This window comes from Heptranchias perlo, chromosome 3 (genome assembly GCF_035084215.1).
Source record: "Heptranchias perlo isolate sHepPer1 chromosome 3, sHepPer1.hap1, whole genome shotgun sequence".
Lineage (NCBI taxonomy): Eukaryota > Metazoa > Chordata > Chondrichthyes > Hexanchiformes > Hexanchidae > Heptranchias > Heptranchias perlo.
The window spans coordinates 77206948-77232761 of NC_090327.1; positions in this window are offsets into that span (position 1 = coordinate 77206948).

Below are 25814 nucleotides of genomic sequence, written 5' to 3' on the forward strand. Positions count from 1 at the left end.
TGGCCAACTCCTTACAGGGCACAACATATTTTAAAACTCAGATTTCAGGAGTACAATCAGTTGTCTGTGATCTCTTTGAGGATTTAAATGTTAAATCCCTCTCCACGCCCCATAGCAACTCTGTACGCCAGGTATGCACTGGCATTCCTAGCACTCAGTATTGTTATAACATTAATGATAGAAAATGTGCAATATGGTATTTTCCCATCATTAGTGCATAATTTGAATAAGCTGACCTATGTTTGGGCAGATGCATTCAATACCCGCCTTTCACTTCTGGTGGAAAATCCTGCAAATCGCAGCAGGCTGCGGGGACCCGGTAGAATGGTTACTGCCTGATTTTCTGAAGCCCATCCATTGGAGTTACACAAGGAACATAGGAACATTGGAATAGGAGTAGGCCATTCAGCCTTTCGAGCCTGTTCCGCCATTCAATTAGATCATGGCTGATCTGTATCTTAACTCCATCTATCCACCTTGATTCCATAACCCTTAATAACCTTGCCTAACAAAAACCTATCAGCATCTATCAGGGAAATCAGCATACCACCAGAGATAAATCTGTGGCTGGGCTGCCTCTGATCAGCAATTGAATATGGCCATAACATGTGACTATAAGATACCAGCAAGTGTTATGAAGCAATTCAGTACTTCAACTTTGCACATAGCCAAATTTTTCAAGCATATTTTGTTGGTTTTTCATTGGTTTATCTTAGAAGTGCAAAGCATGCATATAAACATCTACAGCTACATTCAATGGAGCAGATTTGCTAAGATAGCACATATGCATTGTCACTATAAGCTTCAGTTGACATTCTCAAAATGTTAGTCACCCTACACCACACTACTTATTTTCTGTGAAACTCCCCAAGGTACTTGAGATTATTTTTCTCCTAAAACAAGCAAAATAGAATTTTCCTGTGGGATAAGGGCAGGGCCAGAAATTCTTTAGCCGTAATTAAACTCTACAGGGAATTAGGAGGCCAAGAACTAACCCAAACCCAAAAATACCATACAAACCTACGTTTTGGCAGGATCCCATTAGCAACCATTAAAAATCATGCTGCTTACATATAGAAAAAAGTGTGCAGATTGTACACTTAGTGAACTTTATATTCTAGGAGTGAACTTATGCTTTGCCATGAGAAAGTGATGCTTTTTACAAACATTTAATGTGATTTCCAGATAAAATAGCTAATTGAAGAAATTCTTTACTCTTGGGTATATTACATGTTTACAATAGGGGCGATTCTGCAATCTGACACTCCTTGTAGGGAGCACATCTTGGCAAATTATGGGATGTGTGCCCACAATTTGCCAAGATAGACTTCTTGTGAGCAGCACTCCCCCATGGAGGGCCAGATTACACTCCTTTTATTTATTAGCTTTTTTCTATTTTCTCCCACTTTTATTCTCTTCTCTCCTGTGTGTGGTGACTCATGTGGGCAATGCTCCATGAATACCATCAGAATCTGGGACCTTGCTGAAGTGAGCATTCTTCACGTGTGACCCTGGACAGGTAAGCCTCGAAAATCCACAGGACTATTTGCGCTGTTCTTGCACTGCAGACACAGACGATTCAATGATTAGCAGCTCTGAACCCACCATAACTTGTAGGGTCGTTGCATTGGCACCTTAAGTGACCTTGTGGTAGCTCAACTCCTGTGTAAAACAGGAGTACAGCACTGTCAGGGAGAGTATAAATGTATTCCAACTGCATTTTAAAATCATGCAGGAACTGAGAACAGCAGCAGCAGCAGACAGGTAAGTACTCATAGCTCCAATACTATGGGTCGCATGTCAGATTTTGTGGATTGATGTTTTACCATAGAGTTTCTGTAATTTTATAAGAATGGTTTCAACTTCAGGTGCAGCCAAATGGGCTTAAGGAAGCAAAAAGTCCACTGAAAGGAGGCAGAAAAAAAGAGCTCATGATGAATCTGACCATTATAAATAAGATGCAAATAAGGAAAGAAAGACTGCTGGGTTGTCTTGGTAGAAAAGCATCATTTGCAGGCTGCTACTCAACAATCCTTCATCTATTTTAACAGGATTCTCCCAGACGATCTATAACATCAGTTCTTTGTAACCAGCTAGGAGACATCCTTCACTTGCTAGTCTTCACCTAACAAACTCAATCATATTTCAGGAAGCAGTAGCTGCTGATACCTACAAAAGGTAGGTGGTCGGGGCGACATTCTTGACAGCAAAGAGCCAGCCCCCTGTAAGAAGCAGGTCATGAGCTCTTGGGAAGACACTCAGCTCTGACTGTGGAAGATGACGAGATTGGTGGTATTGTGCAGGCTGCAGGTTAGTGGGTGCAAAAATAGACATTTATCTGTTACAGTGCTTTAAGGCAGCAAGCTGACAAAAAAATCCTCACCTTTCACTGTTTCCTCAATCTCTCTGGGTTCAGCAAACCCATTCTTAGCTCATGTCCTCGTTATCTGTCAAAACAGTGAGTAAGTTCAGGGCCTTAGTGTCCTCAGACTATTTGGTTGGGGGAATGTCATAGTCAAACCAGATCCCTCTTTTCAAACAATGACCATTCAGATACACTTCCCCGCGGAGCTCACTGCATATTGATTAGGACACATGGACTGTTTCCCAGATTGCTGTTAACTTCTCCTGTAAATAGTTGCCAGCAGGATTGTTCTCTACAATTTTCCCTTCCCTTGCTGGGTAATGCCCTACTGCCAGCATGCAGGAGTGGATGAATCTCTTTCATCAATGTGGATCTGTACTGGGGCCTCAGCTTTTCACTATATTTATCTATGACATGGATGGAGGAACACAGATCCATGTATCCAAGTTTGCTGGTGACACTAAGTTAGATGGCACAGTAAATAGTATAGATGGGAGCAAAAAGTTGCAAAGGGACATTGATAGATTAAGTGAGTGGGCAAAACTGTGGCAGATGGAGTTTAATGTGGGGAAGTGCGAGGTCATCCACTTTGGACCTAAAAAAAGATAGATCAGAGTATTTTCTAAATGTGAGAAGCTAGGAGCAGTGGAGGAACAGAGACATTTAGGGGTCCTTGTACATAAATCACTAAAATCTAGAAGCCAGATTTTAAAAAAATTATTAAAAAGGCTAATGGATGTTAGCTTTCATCTCATGGGGGCTGAATACAGGGAGGTAGAAGTTATGCTACAGTTGTATAAAGCTCTGGTTAGACCGCATCTGGAGTACTGTGTTCAGTTCTGGGCACTGCATCTCAGGAAACATATATTGACCTTGGAGGGGGTGCTCCACAGATTCACCAGAATGAAACCGGGGCTAAAAGGGTTAAATTGTGATGACAGGTTGCATAGATTAGGCTTGTATCACCTTGAGTATAAAAGATTAAGCGGTGATATAACGGAGGTGTTTAAGATAGGGTAGATAGAGAGAAACTATTTCCTCTGTTGGGGGAGTCCAAAACAAGGGGGCATAACCTTAAAATTAGAGCTAGGTCGTTCAGGGGTGATGTCAAGAAGCACTTCTTCACACAAAGGGTGGTGGAAATCTGGAACTCTCTCCTCCAAAAAGCTGTTGAGGCTGGGTCAATGCAAAATTTCAAAACTGAGTTTATTAGATTTTTGTTAGGTAAGGGTATTAAAGGATATTGAACCAAGGCGGGTAAATGGAGTTAAGATATAGATCAGCCTTGATCTAAGTGAATGACAGAATAGGCTCGAGGGGCTGAATGGCCTACTCTTGTTCCTACGTTCCAATGTTCCTATATGTATTGATGTGTATCTGAAAGAGAACACAGTTGAGGATTGGAGGTCTGTATAAAATGTTTTACATTTGGACATGATGTATAAACAGGAGCTCTTTAGTATCAATAAATCTTGTTGCAGACAAGTTGGTGAAAAAGGAAAGCTGTCAATTAGTTTAATATTTTCTTGAGATTTGGTGTATTGATTTTTTGTATAAAAACTCTCTAATCTAATGGATGGGACCTTGTGTGTAAATTGGCTGCTTTGTTTCCCTACATTACTACAGTTTCTATGCTTCAAAGGTATATACTTAATTGTGAGGTGCTTTGGGACATCCTGAAAGGTACTATACAAATACAAGTTTTTTTTCCCCTGAACCCTTTCAACCTCAGTACTGCTAGACTCTCTCCTCAAAAATACTGCCAGACCCCAAATACCTTAATTCTGCTACATATTGTCTACCATATTCCTGTGTGTCCAGGACTTCGAACAAAGTAAGAGATAAAAATTAAATATACAGGTATGGGAACATACAATATTATCAATTATCAAGACCATTCGTTACAGTTTTCAAGGAGTTGTGGAATTTGATCACCCAAATTCTGGAGGAAAATGTAATTGCCCTGCTCAAGTAAATATTCCCATGTTTGGATAGATTAGCCCTGACCAGGTGTCCAAAAATATCTGCAGGAGGAGCAACCTGACGCCTTGATAGAGAAGGCGGAGGAGGAAGAAATGGTTGAGGATGATGAGCAACCAGGTTGACTGGTACATTGATCAACAGGACTTTTACCTAACACTGTAAATGTACCCCTGCAAGAGCAGACCTACGGTCCTGAACACAGCATATTGCCTTCACAAACAACATGTCCTGCCTAATAGACAGTGCCCAATTATCATACATGCTTATCAACCCACCATTTGATAGATTAAAATGCCCCTCTGAAAATAAATCTATACTGTGCATTTGACAGAGGTTAGAACTGGTTTGTTTCCCTACTACTGTTTTGTGTATGTGCTCTTATTGTTTGCTTCCCAGTGATTGCCTTTGGTGAGAGTTTATGTTGTGGTGCCTGCTGACTAATCTCGTATTCCTTCTAAATGTAAACCAACCCAGCCGACTGCTCCTCACTGGGGGCCCCAGGATTCAGCGGTCATGTCCACCTCTATCACTCTTTCAGTCCTCTCAGGGGATGGATGAGTTGGGCAGATCTGACACCAGCCTGAGAGGTAGCTGCCTCACCTGTCCCTCCTCCTTCTGTGCCCCAGCTGCCAGGTATTCCTGCAGATAACCAGGGATCTGTGCAGCAACAAACCCTTGGCTACCACCAAGGTGTCTAGCAAGTTGATTCCCTAGCCTTTCCAAACCAGAAGTGGGAGCCTCTTGAAAATTAGAGCCTCTGGCCTCAGTACCCACAGTCACAGTGTTTGTGAGGGAAAGTGCGTCTGCTCTTTGGATCTCTGTCTGTGGAGGCTGCTCTGCAGATACCTGTGGAGTTGCTACTGGCTTTGTGTGGCCTGCAGTTTCCCAAAGCCTCACGCAAAACTGCAGAACTTCTGACAGACCATGGAGGGAGCTTCGAACATTCTCAAAGGTCTGCACAAAGCCTTTCTCTCATTTATACGTTTTCGATAGACAACCGCCTTAAGGTATGAATCTGTGGGCTCGGGAGCAGAGGAACATCTCAGCCTGGACCACCAATCAGTTTGTTCCTTATTGACCTACTCCTCCTCACTTGTGCTGCATGCTAATGACCCTCTCGCTCTGATCCCCCTAAAGTGCATGTATTTGAGCTGGTGCTTGTGCACTCAGCAGTGTGTGACGGATGATTGTGAGAAGGCCCAGCTTCCTCCTCATCTCTGGTGGTGTAATTTTGGAATGCCCCTACACAAACAACAACTTGCATTTATATAGCGCCTTTAATGTTGTAAAGCATCCCAAGGTGCTTCACAGGAGCGTTATCAAACAAAATTTGACACTGAGCCACATAAGGAGATATAATAGGACAGGTGTCCAAAAGCTTGATCAAAGAGGTAGGTTTTAAGGAGCATCTTAAAGGAGGAGAGAGAGGTAGAGAGGCAGAGAAGTTTAGGGAGGGAATTCTAGAGCTTAGGGCCCAGACAGCTGATGGTACGGCCGGCAATGGTGGAGTGAAGAAAATCAGAGATAAGCAAGAGGCCAGAATTGGAGGAGCGTGGAGATCCCGCAGGATTGTAGGGCTGGAGGAGATTACAGAGATAAAGAGAGACGAGGCCAAGGAGGGATTTGAAAACAAGGATAAGAATGTTAAAAGGACCAATAAGTTGAGAAACCAACCAGCGAACAGGCGATCCTAGACTGGGTATTATGCAATGAGAAAGGATTAATCAACAATCTTGTAGTGCGGGGTCCCTTAGGCCTTAGGGAAGAGCGACCATAACATGATAGAATTCCTCATTAAGATGGAGAGTGAAGTAGTTGAATCCGAAACTAATTAAAGGAAATTACGAAAGTATGAGGTGTGAGTTGGCTATGATAGATTGGGGAACTTTACTAAAAGGGATGACGGTGGATAAGCAATGGCTAATATTTAAAGAACATGTGCAGGAATTACAACAATTATTCATTCCTGTCTGGCACAAAAATAAAACAGGAAAGGTGGCTCAACTGTGGCTTACAAAAGAAATTAGGGATAATATTAGATCCAAAGAGGAGACATATAAAATTGCCAGAAAAAGCGGCAAGCCTGAGGATTGGGAGCAGTTCAGAATTCAGCAAAGGAGAACAAAGAGATTGATTATAGAATCATAGAATCATAGAAGTTTACAACATGGAAACAGGCCCTTCGGCCGAACATGTCCATGTCGCCCAGTTCATACCTCTAAGCTAGTCCCAATTGCCTGCACTTGGCCCATATCCCTCTATACTCATCTTACCCATGTAACTGTCCAAATGCTTTTTAAAAGACAAAATTGTACCCGCCTCGACTACTGCCTCTGGCAGCTCGTTCCAGACACTCACCACCCTTTGAGTGAAAAAATTGCCCCTCTGGACCCTTTTGTATCTCTCCCCTCTCACCTTAAATCTATGCCCCCTCGTTATAGACTCCCCTACCTTTGGGAAAAGATTTTGACTATTGACCTTATCTATGCCCCTCATTATTTTATAGACTTCTATAAGATCACCCCTAAACCTCCTACTCTCCAGGGAAAAAAGTCTCAGTCTATCCAACCTCTCCCTATAAGTCAAACCATCAAGTCCCGGTAGCATCCTAGTAAATCTTTTCTGCACTCTTTCTAGTTTAATAATATCCTTTCTATAATAGGGTGACCAGAACTGTACACAGTATTCCAAGTGTGGCCTTACTAATGTCTTGTACAACTTCAACAAGACATCCCAACTCCTGTATTCAATGTTCTGACCAATGAAACCAAGCATGCTGAATGCCTTCTTCACCACCCTATCCACCTGTGACTCCACTTTCAAGGAGCTATGAACCTGTACTCCTAGATCTCTTTGTTCTATAACTCTCCCCAACGCCCTACCATTAACGGAGTAGGTCCTGGCCCGATTCGATCTACCAAAATGCATCACCTCACATTTATCTAAATTAAACTCCATCTGCCATTCATCGGCCCACTGGCCCAATTTGTCAAGATCCCGTTGCAATCCTAGATAACCTTCTTCACTGTCCACAATGCCACCAATCTTGGTGTCATCTGCAAACTTACTAACCATGCCTCCTAAATTCTCATCCAAATCATTAATATAAATAACAAATAACAGCGGACCCAGCACCGATCCCTGAGGCACACCGCTGGTCACAGGCCTCCAGTTTGAAAAACAACCCTCTACAACCACCCTCTGTCTTCTGTCGTCAATCCAATTTTGTATCCAATTGGCTACCTCACCTTGGATCCTGTGAGATTTAACCTTATGTAACAACCTACCATGCGGTACCTTGTCAAAGGCTTTGCTAAAGTCCATGTAGACCACGTCTACTGCACAGCCCTCATCTATCTTCTTGGTTACCCCTTCAAAAAACTCAATCAAATTCGTGAGACATGATTTTCCTCTCACAAAACCATGCTGACTGTTCCTAATCAGTCCCTGCCTCTCCAAATGCCTGTAGATCCTGTCTCTCAGAATACCCTCTAACAACTTACCCACTACAGATGTCAGGCTCACCGGTCTGTAGTTCCCAGGCTTTTCCCTGCCGCCCTTCTTAAACAAAGGCACAACATTTGCTACCCTCCAATCTTTAGGCACCTCACCTGTAGCTGTCGACGATTCAAATATCTCTGCTAGGGGACCCGCAATTTCCTCCCTAACCTCCCATAACGTCCTGGGATACATTTCATCAGGTCCCGGAGATTTATCTACCTTGATGCGCGTTAAGACTTCCAGCACCTCCCTCTCTGTAATATGTACACTCCTCAAGACATCACTATTTATTTCCCCAAGTTCCCTAACATCCATGCCTTTCTCAACCGTAAATACCGATGCGAAATATTCATTTAGGATCTCACCCATCTCTTGTGGTTCCGCACATAGATGACCTTGTTGATCCTTAAGAGGCCCTACTCTCTCCCTTGTTACTCTTTTGCCCTTTATGTATTTAGGAGGGGAAAAATAGAGTATGAGAGTAAACTAGCAGGGAACATAAAAACTGACTGTAAAAGCTTCTCTAAATATGTCAAGAGAAAAAGATTAGTGAAGACAAATGTAGGTCCCTTACAGTCAGAAATGGGGGAAATTATAATGGGGAACAAAGAAATGGCAGAACAATTAAACATACACTTTGGTTCTGTCTTCACAAAGGAGGACACAAATAATCTCCTGGAAATGTTAGGGAGCCAAGGGTCTAGGGAGAGGGAGGAACTGAAGGAAACCAGTATTAGTAAAAAAATCGTGCGAGGGAAATTAATGGGGCTAAAGGCTGACAAATCCCCAGGGCCTGATAATCTACATCCCAGAGTACTAAAGGAAGTGGCCCTGGAAATAGTGGATGCATTGGTGGTCATCTTCCAAAATTCTACAGACTCTGGAACAGTTCCTACACTTTGGAGGGTGGCAAATGTAACCCCACTATTTAAAAAAAGGAGGGAGAGAAAGAACAGGGAATTACAGACCAGTTAGCCTAACATCAGTAGTGGGGAAAATGCTAGAGTCTATTATAAAAGATGTGATAACTGAACACTTGGGGGGCATTAACGGGATTGGACAAAGTCAGCATTGGTTTATGAAAGGGAAATCATGCTTAACAAATCTACTGGAGTTTTTTGAGGATGTAACTAATAGAATAGATAGGGGAGAACCAGTGGATGTGGTGTATTTGGATTTTCAGAAGGCTTTTGATAAGGTCCCACACAAGAGGTTAGTGTGCAAAATTAAAGCACATGGGATTGGGGGGAATATACTGGCCTGGATTGAGAATTGGTTGACAGACAGGAAACAGAGAGTAGGAATAAACGGGTCTTTTTCCGGGTGGCAGGCAGTGACTGTGGGGTACCGCAGGGATCAATGCTTGGGCCCCAGCTATTCACAATATATATCAATGATTTGGATGAGGGAACTAAATGTAACATTTCCAAGTTTGCAGACGACACAAAGCTGGGGTGGAATGTGAGCTGTGAGGAGGATGCAAAGAGGCTCCAATGTGATTTAGACAAGTTGGGTGAGTGGGCAAGAACACAGCAGATACAGTATAACGTGGATAAATGTGAGGTTATCCATTTTGGTTGTCAAAACAGAAAGGCAGATTATTATCTAATTGGTGATAGATTGGGAAAAGGGGAGGTGGAACGAGACCTGGGTGTCCTCGTACACCAGTCGCTGAAAGCGAGCATTCAGGTCCGGCAAGCAGTTAGGAAGGCGAATGGTATATTGGCCTTCATTGCAAGAGGATTTGAGTACAGCAGCAGGGATGTCTTACTGCAGTTATACAGGGACTTGGTGAGACCACATCTGGAGTATTGTGTGCAGTTTTGGTCTCCTTCTCTGAGGAAGGATGTCCTTGCCTTGGAGGGAGTGCAACAAAGGTTTACCAGACTGATTCCTGGGATGGCAGGACTGACGTATGAGGAGAGATTGGGTCGACTAGGCCTATATTCACTGGAGTTTAGAAGAATGAGAGGTGATCTCATCGAAGCATATAAAATTCTAACAAGTCTAGACAGACTAGATGCAGGGAGGATGTTCCCGATGGCTGGGGAGTCCAGAAACAGGGGTCACAGTCTCAGGATACGGGGTATGCCATTTAGAACCAAGATGAGGAGAAATTTCTTCACTCAGAGGGTGGTGAACCTGTGGAATTCTCTATCACAGAAGGCAGTGGAGCCCAAGTCATTAGATGTATTCAAGAAGGAGATAGATATATTTCTTAATGCTAAAGGGATCAAGGGATTTGGGGATAAAGCGGGAACAGGGTACTGAGTTAGACGATCAGCCATGATCATTTTGAATGGCGGAGCAGGCCCAAAGGGTTGAATGGCCTACTCTTGCTCCTATTTTCTATGTTTCTATGTTTCTAACCATGTTGCCTGCATGAAATAGATCTGCACACAGAACGCATTGCGTGCCATGCTGCTGGTGGACAGACGTGTTAGTGTGTTAGTGAGTGAATGACTTTGAAGGGGAAGCAAGAAGAAATTAAAGATTGCCTTATTGGCCTAGCACCAAGCTGCCAAATTTCTCCTGGCCCATACCCTCAATTGCTTCAACTCTCACAATTTGAAGAGCTACCTCCTCCTGACCATTAAGAATTCAGATGCTGGCCCCATCACCACTGGCCCAATTTGCCTCTCTGTGGTTGTGTGCAGATTTCTACTTTAAAAATAGGCAAAACAAATGTATTCAGCATTTGGAACAACAGAGTGGCACCCCAGTGTCTAGCCTATATTCCACATTATATGAATGGCTGATTAAACACCATGCAAAACTGCTACAGGCGGCATGTTCACTTGGTGCCACAACATGCAATAGTTGTGTGTGATATTTGAAGCATTTCTAACTTCCAGCCACAAAGTTTAACCTGAAATATTATGGGTATGGAAGCGCAGATGTTTAAAGATGCAAGAGGTGTGCCTGTACTTGCCATGCTTCATAGCCTTAACCCAGTTAAACCAAATGCCAGGAATATTTCTCTCCTAATGCTACCAAAGACAAGGATTTCCCCCCAGTGCTGCTAAAGCCTATGACCCCTCTCTCTCCAGTACTGCTAGATGGTAGGTACCTGGTCCACATTGCCTACCATCTTGCTGTGTATCCTCAGCTTTAAAAAGGTAAGAGATTAAATTGAATAGAAATGTAAAGAAATATATTAAAAAGTATTCAGGGCCCTGATTTATAGTTTACATGGAAATCAGCAGTGTACACTGTATGTTACCTGACATATCATCTCCTGTTGTTAGAAAACAACACATCCTCCAACTTAACATGATTAATACCACAGGAGAGCCAGTACCTGTTATATATTAAATTTAAGCATATGTTTCATTGAAAACTTTCATGGTAACCATGCCCCTATGTATGGAGTTTCAGTTCTGCTTCCCCACTGCCTCACCTCCCTCCCATCTCCCTCTCCCCCCTCCACTCTCCTCCTCCATCCCTTTCCACTCTCCCCCTCCATTCCTTCTCCCCTTCTCTTCCCCTTCCATCTCTGCTCCAAATGATTGGAAAGGAAGTTGGAAGATGAATTTACAAAGCATTTTGAATATAAGCTTCATATATTAAAACTATTATCTACTGCTTATTTTTTACAATAGAGACAAGTAGACAGATAGAGAGCGAGCAAAAGACAAAGAAAGATGACTAATCTTTTTTTTTATATGGAGAGCTTGAAAACAATCACTGGAACTTTCAACTTCAGTCGAGATATAAAATGAGCGATACCAAATCAGCCTGATTTTTCTTTCCACTGACTTCAATGCAAAGGAACAACCGGGCGGGGTGTATGGTGGGTGGTTAATTCACTACCATCTGATTAGTATCCCTGCCCAAGTTGAATCTTTATGAAAAGATTCAATTATGCAGTTATGATAGCTTACAGAGCCCACTGTTAGCCAGAAGCAAAATTTATAAATAACAAGCAGCTGAACAAATAAGATTTAACTTTTCAACTTTTTATACACTAAACCATGAAATAAAAATTCTGAGTATTAGTTGGGATCAGCTCTTTTCCTTTCTTATACCACTGTTGTTTGTATGTTGCTTTTGCAGCTTATATTTATTTAACCAGCCATATCGATATTTACTCTTCTGCACACGGAGAATATAAACACATTTAGTTATGCAGCTGCAGTATAAGAAAAACACTGTAAGGCCAATTTTATGAATGCACACTTCACGCGCCATCTACACACATCTGGAAGCTGCAGGGGTGCTTGCTACAATTTTGTGTCCATTCATTTTAACAGGCAAAATACTATGGGGAGCTGCCAGTGATTTCCCGATATGTGCTCTTGGTGGACAAGGCTCCCCATTGGGAGCACAATTTCATGAAATCAGCCCTTCTTTGTTTTTGAACAAAATATCAAAAAGTATTTCACTGTCTCTAGGATAACTTCTTACAAACTCTTTTCTGAATGTTTCACTGGAAATGTTTACTCCCAACCCACTTCCACACCACAGTATCCTTCCCCACCCCCTCATCTTGGAGCACTATAACTTCTGTCTCACTGTGACCAATGATTTGGGAGATCTGCTAGTATATAAAAGTCTTTGCCTAGAAAATCTCTTTGATCAAAGGACGCCCAGAGGGTGGTGGGTATATGGAATTCGCTGCCCGAATTGGTGGTAGAGGCAGGGATCCTCAACTCTTTTAAAAAGTACCTGGACCTGCACCTGAAGTGCTGTAAGCTACAGGGCTACGGACCGGGTGCTGGGAGGTGGGATTAGAATGGGAACCTGGTTGTTCTTCAAGCTGGCGCGGACACGATGGGCCGAATGGCCTCCTTCTGTGCTGTATCTTTTCTATGGGCCTATGGTTCTATGGATGCATCTCGGTGTAAGTGTGGGACCTTGAGGTGCGTAAATTGGCTGCTGCATTTCCCAACATTACAACAGAGACTACACTTCAAAAAAATAGTACTTCATTGGCTGTAAAGAGCAGTGGGACATCCTGAGGTCATGAAAGGTGCTCTACAAATGCAAGTTTTTCTTTCTTTCTTTCCAGTTTGAACATTTTTTTGCTCGTGTTTGGATTAACAGTTGGCCCTTTAAAAGCTGCTGCTTTACCAGAGTTTCCACTCTCCAGCTAATTGTGCTACAGACCAAGTTCTCTGGGAAAGCTTTTTACGTGCCAGTTGCTTATTCAAATTAAGGGAAGGAACTCCTGTCGGAAAATCTGGTGCAGTCCCCCAAGCTTGTGTCATGGGCCAGCTGAAGCCTATGTTAGCCAGATTTGGAAAATCAGAGCTGGAGTCAACATACAGGGAGAAGTGGAGACAATACAAAAAAATACTCCAGCTATGAATTGTGTTGTCTGAAAAAGGGCTATAGTGGGCATCATAAATTAACATCTAAATACCAGAATTTTGTTTGAAACTGATATTTCAATATTTTTGCAATTTACTAAATAAATGCCACTATTTATGCAGAGAAACCTACTGCAAACAAGGAATCATTCAGTGATTGCAAACCTCTCATTTGCACAATTTTCTTCCCAAGTGTGTTGACTGAGGGTAAGAAAATAAATGGATCAGTGTAATGATGATAGCTCCTGTGTTGTACAGAGTGGTCAGTGGGGAATGCTGAAGGTGAAAGTGTGACACACACAATGGTTTGATGTTTGGTGAAAAGGTTATAAACCAGTATATCCAACATCAGACCTCAGCTTCCTGCTAGTGGTTTTTGGGAGAAGTTAAGAGGAAGTGGATTAGACTCATTAAGGAGGTGTAGACAGGCCCGAGAAAGAGAAGGGAATCAATCAGAAAGTTAAGAGCCTCCCTACAGAACGAAAAATAAAATATTCCTGTGATGGTAAGAGTTCAGCAGGAGAGAAAGAGAAGAAAGGTCAGTGGGTGAGAAAGTCAAACAGGTGAGGCAACAAGAGACACTGGGGAGCAAACAGATAAGTATTCGTTTATTGTCTTAACTAATCCAAGAAAAGTCTGTTCGTCAGCTCACAAATACAATAAATTGGGTTTTCCAAAATTGGGGAGGTGTCATTGGTATCTTAAAAAATAGAGATTAATTGACGTTCATCTCATTCCCATTTGTAGAATCTTGTTTTGTGTAAAAGATCTGCCACAGTGGCCTTTATAACAATAGTTCAAATGAATCCATTCTGTGAAGTGCTTTGAAACATTTCTGAAAGAGGTGATAAGACACAGTGCAAATAAAAATCTTTCTTCTTTTAGTAAGACACTTATAGTTGGAACTGAATATTTGATTTCAAATTAAACAATTATTCAGAACAAATAGTTATCGAGCCCATGATTTCCTGACCGGCACTCTCTGTAAGTGCTGCTCCTCATTGGAAGTGCATGATTGGGGAATCAGCCTTTAGATTCCACGTGAAGTTTTTGGTAGGGGGAGTATACTGCCAGGTGAAGGCTGGGGGTGTAAAGAACACTGTTCTGCTTCCTGGGCATTGATGGTAAGCAATTAAAGCCTATTCTTAAAGGGTGTGGCCGCCTCCTCTTACCTTGCCAAACCTGGTAAGGTCATCAAACTTTTTCCAGTACTGTGTCATCATGTGTGAGGTCATGGAGTTTACATTGATATCCCTGGTCGTTGTTGCTATGTTGCTCTCTTTTCAGACTTGCGCTGTTCCGAACCAAATGGGGCCTCTGCTGTCTAACTTCTGATAGATGCATTTTCATATCTTTATCAGAAAATCTGCCCCCTAGCTGACCTCACAGACATTATCTCACAACCAAAGATGCAACTTTTCTTGCACAAGAAATTCTCATGTGCTGGCCTCTTTACATTCTGCAATCGCATGCAAATTCTCAACCTCTCCAAAACGGAGCTCAATAGGATTAATAAAATTAGGCTGAGTCTGAAAACTACAGCAGAGACATCCCACATGAAGTCAGGCAGGTGCGAATGATGCCTCGTCATATTTCTACTTGGGTTTTCCAGTAGAAAATCTAGGCTAAAATTTTAAATCAGTTGAAGACAGACTCAGGTTGAAATTTGAAACATTTTCCAGGTAGAAAACTGGGGCACAGAGATATTGGTCCAGATGCAGTAGAGACATTCTTGGTGGTTGGCTAAAACAGGTGTTTGAATATGCTAATAAGGTGCCTATGCCTATTTTAGGACCCGTCCTAGAAATTCATTTACCCTGAGTATACATGTGGCCTAACATGCGGTCCTTAAATGGACTGTTGCAGGCTACCACCAAATTGTAAGTTTTTAAAAAATGCTTACATTAATATGGAACTGGGAGGACCAGGAGTGCTCCACCGAGCTCCTTAGCACTACTGCACTTGGCCACCCGCCCCACTAGTGTTCTCCTGATCCCCCCCACCCCAGGGAGTACCTTGGGACTCCTGCCGATGAGTGAGGCAGCCTGAAATTGAAGGGGGACCAAAGCAACGAGCTGCCTCTGAAGGGGCAACCCGCACCGGCAGCTAACCCAAAATATTAAGAATGAGCACCGAGGACCAATTTCCAGCTTCTTCCAGCTCATGCAGCGTGCATGCCACTCAGTTTTTGCCTGAAAGCAGGCCACTATCTCCTGCTGGGGATATACTCCACCTCATACATGGACACATCTTTAGGTGCAACAATGAACAAAATTCAGCTCCTTAACGGTGCCTTACAAGCAGAAGGTAAATCTGAATGTTTCTGCACAAGTTTATGTCAGAAAATGCGTTAATTCAATTGTGAAGGAGGAAATCTCTATTCAGTAAGTGCAGTTAGGCAATCACACAGACACTGAGATTTGTTGTCTTGCTGAGTCTTTTTTAGGGGAAGAATATTCCCATTCCTTCCAAATTAATTTGTTGTTCAGAACAAAATATTTTGCTTGACCCGATACCCCTGCTACTGAACTCAATATTCATCCCCTCCACCACCGACGCACTGTGGCTGCAGTATGTACGATCTACAGGATGTATGGCAACAACTCACCAAGTTTACTTAAATTTCTCTTCCCAGTCCTGTGACCTCTATGACCAAGAATTAGCAATGTCATGGGAACATCATCACCTGCAAGTTCCCCTCCAAGACGCAGACCATACCGGCTTGGACATGTCCCGCCATTCCTTCATTGTCACTGGCCCAGTCTCCTGGAATTCTCTACCTAACTTCATCGTAGGAGCATCATCGCCACATGGACTGCAGCAGTTCAGGGGAAGGCCCGCCATCACCTCAGGGAAACTCGAGCAATAAATGCAGCCTTGCCAGTGTCGCCCATGTCCCGAGAACAAATAATTTTTAAAAAGTTGATGGTAAAGATAGGAAAAGCCAAAAGATGTATAATAAATACTGACTTTCACTGTCACTCCTTGCCCAGATATTCCACTGTTCACCATTCACTTGATAACAATGTTCCATCTGTATAGCGTGCTGTCCAAAATGCATGTTTTCTTTTGTTCTCAAAAAACAAACCCAACACAGAAAACTTAAATACATATCTGAGTAACAGACAGACTGGAGAGTTATACAGATTAATGAAGGAAATTCCAATGGTTTAAATGATACCAAATTTTGAAGTTTTAACTTTTACTCCAGTAGCAGGTTATTAAACAAAAGCAGCTGCAATAGTAATGTGGCTTTTCAGACCTAATAGAAATACATTAATTCATTAAGATCAAAAGAACAAGCAAGGATGGAAATATATGAAGAGAAATGGTATGGATTACTATAAATACATTGATGTGTTCCACAGTACTAAGTAACTTTATTAACTCCACGTTCTACAAACTAACATTTTTGGGGTGTACTAACTCTAATATAATTTTGATAGAATTTCATATCCAAAGTAAAAATGAATACAGCACTGATCATTAAAAACTACCGAACTTCAAGTACATACATAGTGATGATTGATGCTGAGCCTAAACTTTTAGTACCTTGTTACATGTAAAAAATCCTTAAAATGGACTTTTCTTACTGTTCAGCGTGTGTGCACTGTTTAGTAATTGCCTAAGGGAAGGTGTGTGAAGAATGGTGCACTGTATATTGTCTGTTTAAAGGCCTAAAAGGGAGGCAATCATTTCCTGTACCACAAATTCCCAATACTAGTCTGCAGCCAGGTACACAAAGCTTCTTTTAACTCTCACGAAATAAGCGGTGAGATGAAACATGCCCGCTGATGGTTAACAGATCTGTCCCTAAAGACTCTGCTTCTCAGAACACAGAGTTTGTTTACTCTCTCTGAAGCTTTTAGCATTTTCAGCATATGAGAGGATTTGGCAGATAGCCATGATTGTGATTACAATATTCCCAAGCCAGAACTGTCAGATCCTTTTTTTCTGACCGCCCAGTAAACATGGAGTATACTGCCCTATGCAGTAATAAAGCCCCAATCTGTACATGATATACGTGTTTGAACAAGATTATGTTATATTTGAAAGCTTTTATATTGAGGAAGAACTGAATTCATACACGGTGTGTAACTTTAAAATCATGTAAGGCCTCAATATTTCAATATAAAAAATAATAAGGTCCAAGTGATCAATTTAAAGAACTTGTGATAATCTATTGAGTAAAATGACACTGTTACTACCATCCAGATGTTTTTATCATGCATTTATATAATTTCAGGCACATGTGGTTCACTCATATTCTTTGTTACAGTTTAATTGTTCTATTTTATATTTTTAACTTTAACTTAGTTCATCTTATCAGTTCTTGTGGGTATCTGGCAACTGGAAATATACATGTTATAATTAGTTAATTTGCACATCACCCCCAACATGAACAGTTACATTGCATTGTATGCGAGAGAATGAATCCAGTTCTTCCTTTCTGTCATTGAATGTTTCTTAGTCTGACAACGTTATTCATGGCACAAAGTTCTCAGAATATTAATTTTCCCATGAGCTGTGGGAACTTGCCATTTCTGATAAGATTGGGAGGTTATTTCTTCTTCTTCACATTGTATTCTACTGATAAACACTCCTGCCCCTCAGACTTTTGTTTCATCTCCTTAAAAGTCTGGTCTGTGAGTGGATTTGAACTTCCACATATTATCATTGTGCCTTTTACCTTCTTTGCTTGCTCTGTACAGGGATGTGTGATCCCACACACATATGGAAGATGCAAAATGACAACTATCATTGATCAGTGATGTATTAGGAACATGTGCCACATTGTTATCATGTCAAGAGCATTTGCTCCCATTTAGCATCTGTCTTGCAATTCATTCTACGGGTCACCTGGTTCGAAGACATGATGTGGGTGAAACTGGTCTTCAGCGTTAGCACAAAATGGGCGATAATGAATCAGCCGCCCACTTTACACCCTGCCCAATTTTCTTTTCCATTTGAAGTCAATGGAAGACCAATTTCACCCCCAAAATTTCTCCGTACTGCACTGACCATAGAGGTTTACTACACAGAAGGTCATTCAGCCCACTATGTCTGTGCTGGCTCTTCGCTAGAGCAATCTAAAACTAATCTCACTGTGCCATGCTCTCCCATGGTCTTGTATCTTTCTCTGCTTCAAATATTTATCCACTTTTTCTTTAAAAGATGCAAATATTCTCTGTGGCAAAACATTCCATGTCCAACAACTCTCTGTGAAGAAATTTCTCCTAATCTCCCTTCTTACTCTCTTAGTGATCATTTTAAGTTGATAACCCCTCATCACTGACTTGACATGTATTAAATCTCTGTTTAGTCTTCTCTGCTCCAGTGGGAAAGGTTCCAGTTTCTCAAGTCTCTACTCATAAATATAGTTTCCCATCTCTGGCATTATCCCGTTGAATATATGTTTTCTATGGTTTTAGTGTCCTTTCTACAATGGGGTGCCCAAGATTGCATAATGTACTCAAACTGTGGCCCCAACCATTGTTCTGTACAAATTACTGAAAGCTTTCATTACAATCTCCTCTCTGCTGTGTCCCTCATCCTCATGGACTCATAGAGCAGGGGCTGAAATTCTACAAGGTGGTTGCATCATGGCATGGGCGGACACGTGGCAGATGAAATTCAATGCAGAAAAATGCTAATTGATACATCTCACAGGAAGAATGAGGAGAGGCAATATAAACTAGAGGGCACAATTCTGAAAGGGGTACAAGAACAGAGAGATCTGGGGGTGTATGTGCACAAATCTTTGAAGGTGGCAGGGCAGGTTCAGAAAGCGGTTAAAAAAGCATACAGGATTCTGGACTTTATAAATAGAAGCATAGAGTACAAAAGTATGGAAGTCATGATGAACCTTTATAAAACATTGGTTCGGCCACAACTGGAGTATTGTGTCCAGTTCTGGGCACCACACTTTAGGAAAGATGTAAGGCCTTAAAGAGGGTGTAGAAGAGATTTACTAGAATGATTCCAGGGATGAGGGACTTTAGTTACGTGGATAGACTGGAGAAGCTGGGGTTGTTCTCCTTGGAACAGAGAAGATTGAGAGGAGATTTGATAGAGTTATTTAAAATCATGAAAGGTCTAGATAGAGTAGATAGAGAGAAACTGTTCCCATTGGGAGAAGGGTCAAGAATCAGAGGGCATAGATTTAAGGTGATTGGCAAAAGTATCAAAGGTGACATGAAGAAAAACTTTTTTACACAGCGAGTGGTTAGGATCTGGAATGCACTGCCCAAGGGGGTGGTTGAGGCAGATTCAATCATGGCCTTCAAAAGGGAACTGGATAAGTACTTGAAAGGAAAAAATTTGCAGGGCTACGGGGATAGGGCGGGGGAGTGGGACTAGCTGGATTGCTCTTGCATGGAGCCAGCGCGGACTCGATGGGCTGAATGGCCTCCTTCTGTGCTGTAGCCTTTCTACGATTCTATGATCTCGGTATAAGTGCCTGAATGCGCTGTCCCGGGACCCCCATCTCTGACCTCATAGGGTTTGGGGATGATTCCTTAATCAGCATGCGAATGGCAGGGACCCATGTCACTAGGAGTGCATCTAGGGTACCTGCTTTTCCCCAGAGGCCACATATTGCAGTGAAAGTTGTCAATTCCAGTGGATGGCACCAGGTTTCTCCTTCCCCAGAAAGGATGATGTGGTACTCCCTCAGCCTCCTTCGGTAGGGAGACAAAATGTAAAAGAAAATTAGCTTCTTCTTCCACGATCCAGGCGAGCCCCTCAAATGATAATTGGTGGTCTGGTACACCTGATCTCACCAAGCATACCACCTCTAATAATGCACAGGGTCCCTGTGTGGCCCAGGGATGTGGAAACTGCCAAGATTGGGAACCTCTACCCCTCCTATGCCACTGGCCTTGTTATGGTTCCATCTCTAAAAGGTCCTGTGGAATCCCTGATGTAAGGCCAAGACACAGCGTAGAGGGAAAACCTTTCAGCTGGAGAACCAAAAGTGTCAGCCTGAAGCCATGGCAGAGGAGGATGAGTAATCCTGCCATGCCCCAGCTATTGGGTGATCTTTACAGGTTACCAGCAATTTGTATGGAAATAGACATCAAACTGATCTCCTAGCTTCCAGTAAATTTTAGCCCTAGGCCTCAATAGATGCAGTCACTGCTTTTACATGAGAAACTGGTTTTGCCCTTTGGACCTCTCTCCTCAAGGGCTTTCCTATAGATGGCCATGGATTGCCACTCGCTCCTTTGGAATTAACTGCAGATTTCTTAAACCCTCTTGCATGCTTGCACAGATCTCAGGGTCCCATTTCTGCATAGTCTCTAATATATCCTGCAGTGAGCTCAAAAGATTGTCAAAGGACTGCATGAAGCTCTTTCATGCAAAGTCATTAGTGACTAGAGGGGGACGAGAGCATCAAAGGCAGAATTAAGGGAGCTGTTGAGAACGTTAACAGCAGTGGTTTCATAGTGGGTGGATGACTTGAGGAGGAGTTAGAAGCCCTGATTTTAACAACTTAACTTAACCGAGTTAAGCTCTGCACTTTGCTCGATTTTACTCTCCATCGCCCTCAATGGAGAGTAAAATCAGACGAGTGCAAAACGTAGATCTGAACCAAACCCACCCTATTCCTGCCAGGTGTGTTAGGTTAAAATTGGGGCTAGAGGGTCTACGTTGAGGGAACTGGAAGGACATTTTTCAAGGGATGGGGGTGAAGGTAATGGGAAGGGTGGTGGGCAGAGAGATGTGGACAGAGCGAATTAGAAATGACCTTGTCAATCACCAAAACTTGAGGGTGGTGAGGCCTTGGGATGGCAAGGTCAACAGGGTTGCTGGGGAATTTTGTGTCTAGAATGAGGTTGAGTGAGGACAGGAGGGGAGAGGAGGCATGGGGAATTTAGGTACTTAAGCAACAGATAAAATATAAAGAGTAAGTATGGAAGTTTATTTCCATTTAAAATAGAAAAAGGAGTATTGCTTAGTTGTATGAGGTTATTATTACAGTAATAAATCTACTGGCAGCTGAGTAACATTATTACTGTAATATTAGGATTTGTTTCACTGTCATGGTCTGTGAACTTTTAAAGTAATGGCTGATCCAGGAAGCATAGAATTTCCTGGAGCTGATTTTGGTCAAACAGTGAAGTAAATTGGTGGCAACAATACCTGGTGTAATTTATATAGTGTTGGTGACACAAGGGTTTTCAAATATTGGTATATGCAGCTTTATACAAAGTAATTTGACAGTCTCTTATTAATTAATAGGCTGGTGTAATCATTTAAAACTTATATCACTACTTACCTGCCAGACTGCACTTAGTAATAAGTGGCACTACATTTACCAACACTATGAATATCTGTCCCAATGTCTCCATGAAGTACGGTATATTTTGTCTGGACTGGTTGGACAGTGATGCATGATGCTGGAACTACATTATTTGTTTGGGTAAGAGCCTCTATGACAATCCAATTGCAACTCAAATAATTGACACAATCTTATAGCAAATATCTACTCCTGGAAGGTGTTGGTAGCTTGAACAAACCCTGCAGTATTGACCTCGCAGTTCTGGATTTACTTTTACTTTGTAAACTGCTTGTTTTGCTTATGCTTCTAGTACTATTGACAGTGTGCTGTTGGTTAGTTGATATTAGTGTCCCACTGGTGATTCATCAGTACTACACCCTAGAGATGAACTGAAGCATGCAGAGTGCAATGACTCTGTGATTAATCAACTTGCCATCCATCAAAAAGTAGCCAGGCTTAAATGTAACCACAATTGCAGATCAAATGTTACTTTAAAGCAACAGTATCACTTTCACTGTACATTCCACAGGCTTATAATGAAAACTGTGGAAAATTAAAACTACTTTACTTTCCTGTGAATTCCTGTAATTACTCCCATCAGAACATTTGTTAATTTGGAAACTTGCTTTCAGCAATACATTGAAAACTTAAGTACAAAGAGAGATAAGTTTATTGGATTTTATTTTATGAAACTGATCTAAAATTTCGATGGAAACATTTAGTAAAGTTTTTCTTTAAAATGCCAAATTAGGAACTATTGAGGGACACTAGGGATGGAGCTGCAGGCCACTTGACTACACTCCTGCTTAAGTAACTTAAAAAAACAGTCCACCTTGCATTCTGCGTGTTCATCGCGCTGTCATATGAAAACATCATTAACTTTAACAGAGAAATATGAGGCATGAAGTAAGATTAACATGTTCATGTTGGAGTAGAGGCTCTTCTCTATCAATCATCTAACATCTCATGTTACATTGCAAATGGTATGTGCTTTGAACATCGTGTAAAATCAAATTGTAAATGTGTATCACATCTGATAAGTACAGTTACATGATTGTTATGTTCTTAAAAAAAGAGTATTGCATTGTGCTGTAAGTCTGCATCATAAATCCAAGGAAAGGCATGATTGAGTAGGATTATCAGTTTTTGTCCTGGGAGGGGGTGACACCATAGATTGGCTAAGAACCGATGATCCAACAACAACACAAGCTGTAGAGTAAAACCTTTGATGGAATTCGAACCTGCATTTGTAAACATTTAAGATATCTTGAGTGTTTACAAATGTAGGTTCGAATTCCATGGCTTCACCACTGGGCCATTATTTACAAGCCTGACACAGTATGAAACTTTCTAGCAGGCCTCACTGGATGACAATCACAAGCCGGAACTCTGGCTGATTTGCCCCCACTCTACCCTGGACCAATTGTAAGGCTCCTAAGATCAGCTAATTCGGCACAGACTGAGAATTGAACCTGGGACCCTTTTGTTCTGTATGACTCAGCTGTGAACGTCCTTAACCAGCTCATCCATTGGGTGAGCCTAAGCCATAAGAAGGAACTGTTGTGTGATCAACCTGGGTGAGAAGCCAGGTCATTGAAATGAATGGCGAGTGTTATAGAATAATAGAATCATAGAAAGGCTACAGCACGGAAGGAGGCCATTCGCCCCGTCGAGTCTGCGCCGGCTCTATGCAAGAGCAATCCAGCTAGTCCCACTCCCTTGCCCTATTCCCGTGGCCATGCAATTTTTTTCCTTTCAAGTACTTATCCAGTTCCCTTTTGAAGGCCATGATTGAATCTGCCTCAACCACCCCCTCAGGCAGTGCATTCCAGATCCTAACCACTCGCTGTGTAAAAAAGTTTTTCCTCATGTCACCTTTGGTTCTTTTGCCAATCATCTTAAATCTATGCCCTCTGGTTCTTGACCCTTCCGCCAATGGGAACAGTTTCTCTCTATTTACTCTGTCTAGGCCTTTCATGATTTTAAATACCTCCATCAAATCTCCTCTCAATCTTCTCTGTTCCAAGGAGAACAACCCCAGCTTCTCCAGTCTATGCACGTAACTGAAGTCCCTCATCCCTGGAATCATTCTAGTAAATCATTTCTGCACCCTCTCTAAGGCCTTCACATCTTTCCTAAAGTGTTGGGCCCAGAACTGGAGACAATACTCTAGTTGTGGCCGAACCATTGTTTTATAAAGGTTCATCATGACTTCTTTGTTTTTGTACTCCATGCCTCTATTTATAAAGCCCAGGATTCCGTATGCTTTCTTAACCTCTTTCTTAAGCTGCCCTGCCACCTTCAACAATTTGTGCACATAAACCCCCAGATCTCTCTGTTCCTGAACCCCTTTTAGAATTGTGCCCTCTAGTTTATATTGCCTCTCTTCGTTCTTCCTACCGAAATGTATCACTTCACATTTTTCTGCATTAAATTTCATCTGCCATGTGTCCGCCCATTCCACCAGCCTGTCTATATCCACTTGAAGTCTATCACTATCCTCCTCACTGTTCACTACCCTTCCAAGTTTTATGTCATCTGCAAATTTTGAAATCGTGCCCTGTACACCTAAGTCCAAGTCAGTAATATATATTAAGAAAAGCAGTTGTCCCAGCACTGACCCCTGGGGAACACCACTGTACACCTCGCTCCAGTCCAAAAAACAACCGTTCACCACCACTCTCTGTTTCCTGTCACTTAGCCAATTTTGTATCCATGCTGCCACTGCCCCCTTTATTCCATAAGCTTCAATCTTGATGACAAGCCTATAATGCGGCACTTTATCAAACACCTTTTTAAAGTCCATATACACCACAACAACCACATTGCCCTCATCTACCCTCTCTGTTACCTCATCAAAAAACTCTATCAAGTTAGTTAAACACGATTTGCCTTTAACAAATCTGTGCTGGCTTTCCCTAATCAACCCACACTTGTCCAGTGACTGCTAATTCTGTCCCGGATTATCGTTTCTAAAAGTTTCCCCACCACCGAGGTTAAACTGACTGGCCTGTAGTTGCTGGGTTTATCCTTACATCCTTTTTTGAACAAGGGTGTAACATTTGCAATTCTCCAGTCCTCTGGCACCACCCCCGTATCTACGGATGTTTGGAAGATTATGGCCAGTACCTCCACAATTTCCACCCTTACTTCCCTCAGCAACCTGGGATGCATCCCATCCAGGTGACTTATCTACTTTAACGACAGCCAGGCTTTCTAGTATCTCCTCTTTACCAATTTTTAGCCCATCCAGTATCTCAACTACATCTTTGTTTAATGAGACTCTGGCAGCATCTTCTTCCTTGGTAAAGACAGATGTAAAGTATTCATTTAGTACCTCGGCCACGCCCTCTGCCTCAATGAGTAGATCTCCTTTTTGGTCCTTGATCGGTCCCACACTCCTTTTACTACCCATTTATTGTTTACGTGCCTATGGAATACTTTTGGATTCCCTTTTATGTTTGCCGCCAGTCTAGTCTCATACTCTCTCTTTGCCCCTCTTATTTCCTTTTTCTCTTCCCCTCTGAGCTTTCTATATTCAGCCTTGTTCTCACTTGTGTAATCAACCTCACATCTATCATACACCCCGTTTTTCTGCTTCATTTTACTCTCTATCTCTTTTGTCATCCAGGGAGCTCTGGCTTTAGTTCCCCTACCTTTCTCCCTTGTGGGAATGTACCTAGACTGTACCTGAACCATCTCCTCCTTAAAAGCTGCCCATTGTTCAATTATAGTTTTTCCTGCCAATTTTTGATTCCAATTTACCCGGGCCAGATCCATTCTTATCCCATTGAAATTGGTCCTCCCCCAATTGAGTATTTTTACTTTAGAGTGCTCCATGTCCTTTTCCATAGCTATTCTAAACCTTATGATACTATGATCGCTGTGAGGAAGACATTAATAGACAATTCAATAGATAAATTTAATCATTTTATAGTGAAAAATTTAATTTTTGAGCTTTTTATTTTGCTTAAACTCTTAGTTGGACACTAGGGGGGTAAAATCCAATTTTGTCAGGGGCACAGAACAGGAGAATTGGCCACCCATTATGCACCCTGGCCAATGGAAAGAAAAATCGGGCGGGCTTTTAAAGGGCAGAAAATCTGCTGTCGCCTATTTTGCGTCTCTAGAAATTTTAGATACTGAGAAAAAAATGGAAGATGAAAAAAACATTTCAGAAAACTTTTTGAGCAATTTGTGAGAACCCAGTGCCCAGATGATGTAAACTCAGGATAATATATTCTCACTATAAAATAGCAGTTATTGTGTGTCGACACCTTTTACATTGAAAATGCCTGAACACAGCATCACCTATAGGAGCAAGAGGTACTATAGATACTTAACTGAGTTTTCAATGAAACTGCCTCAT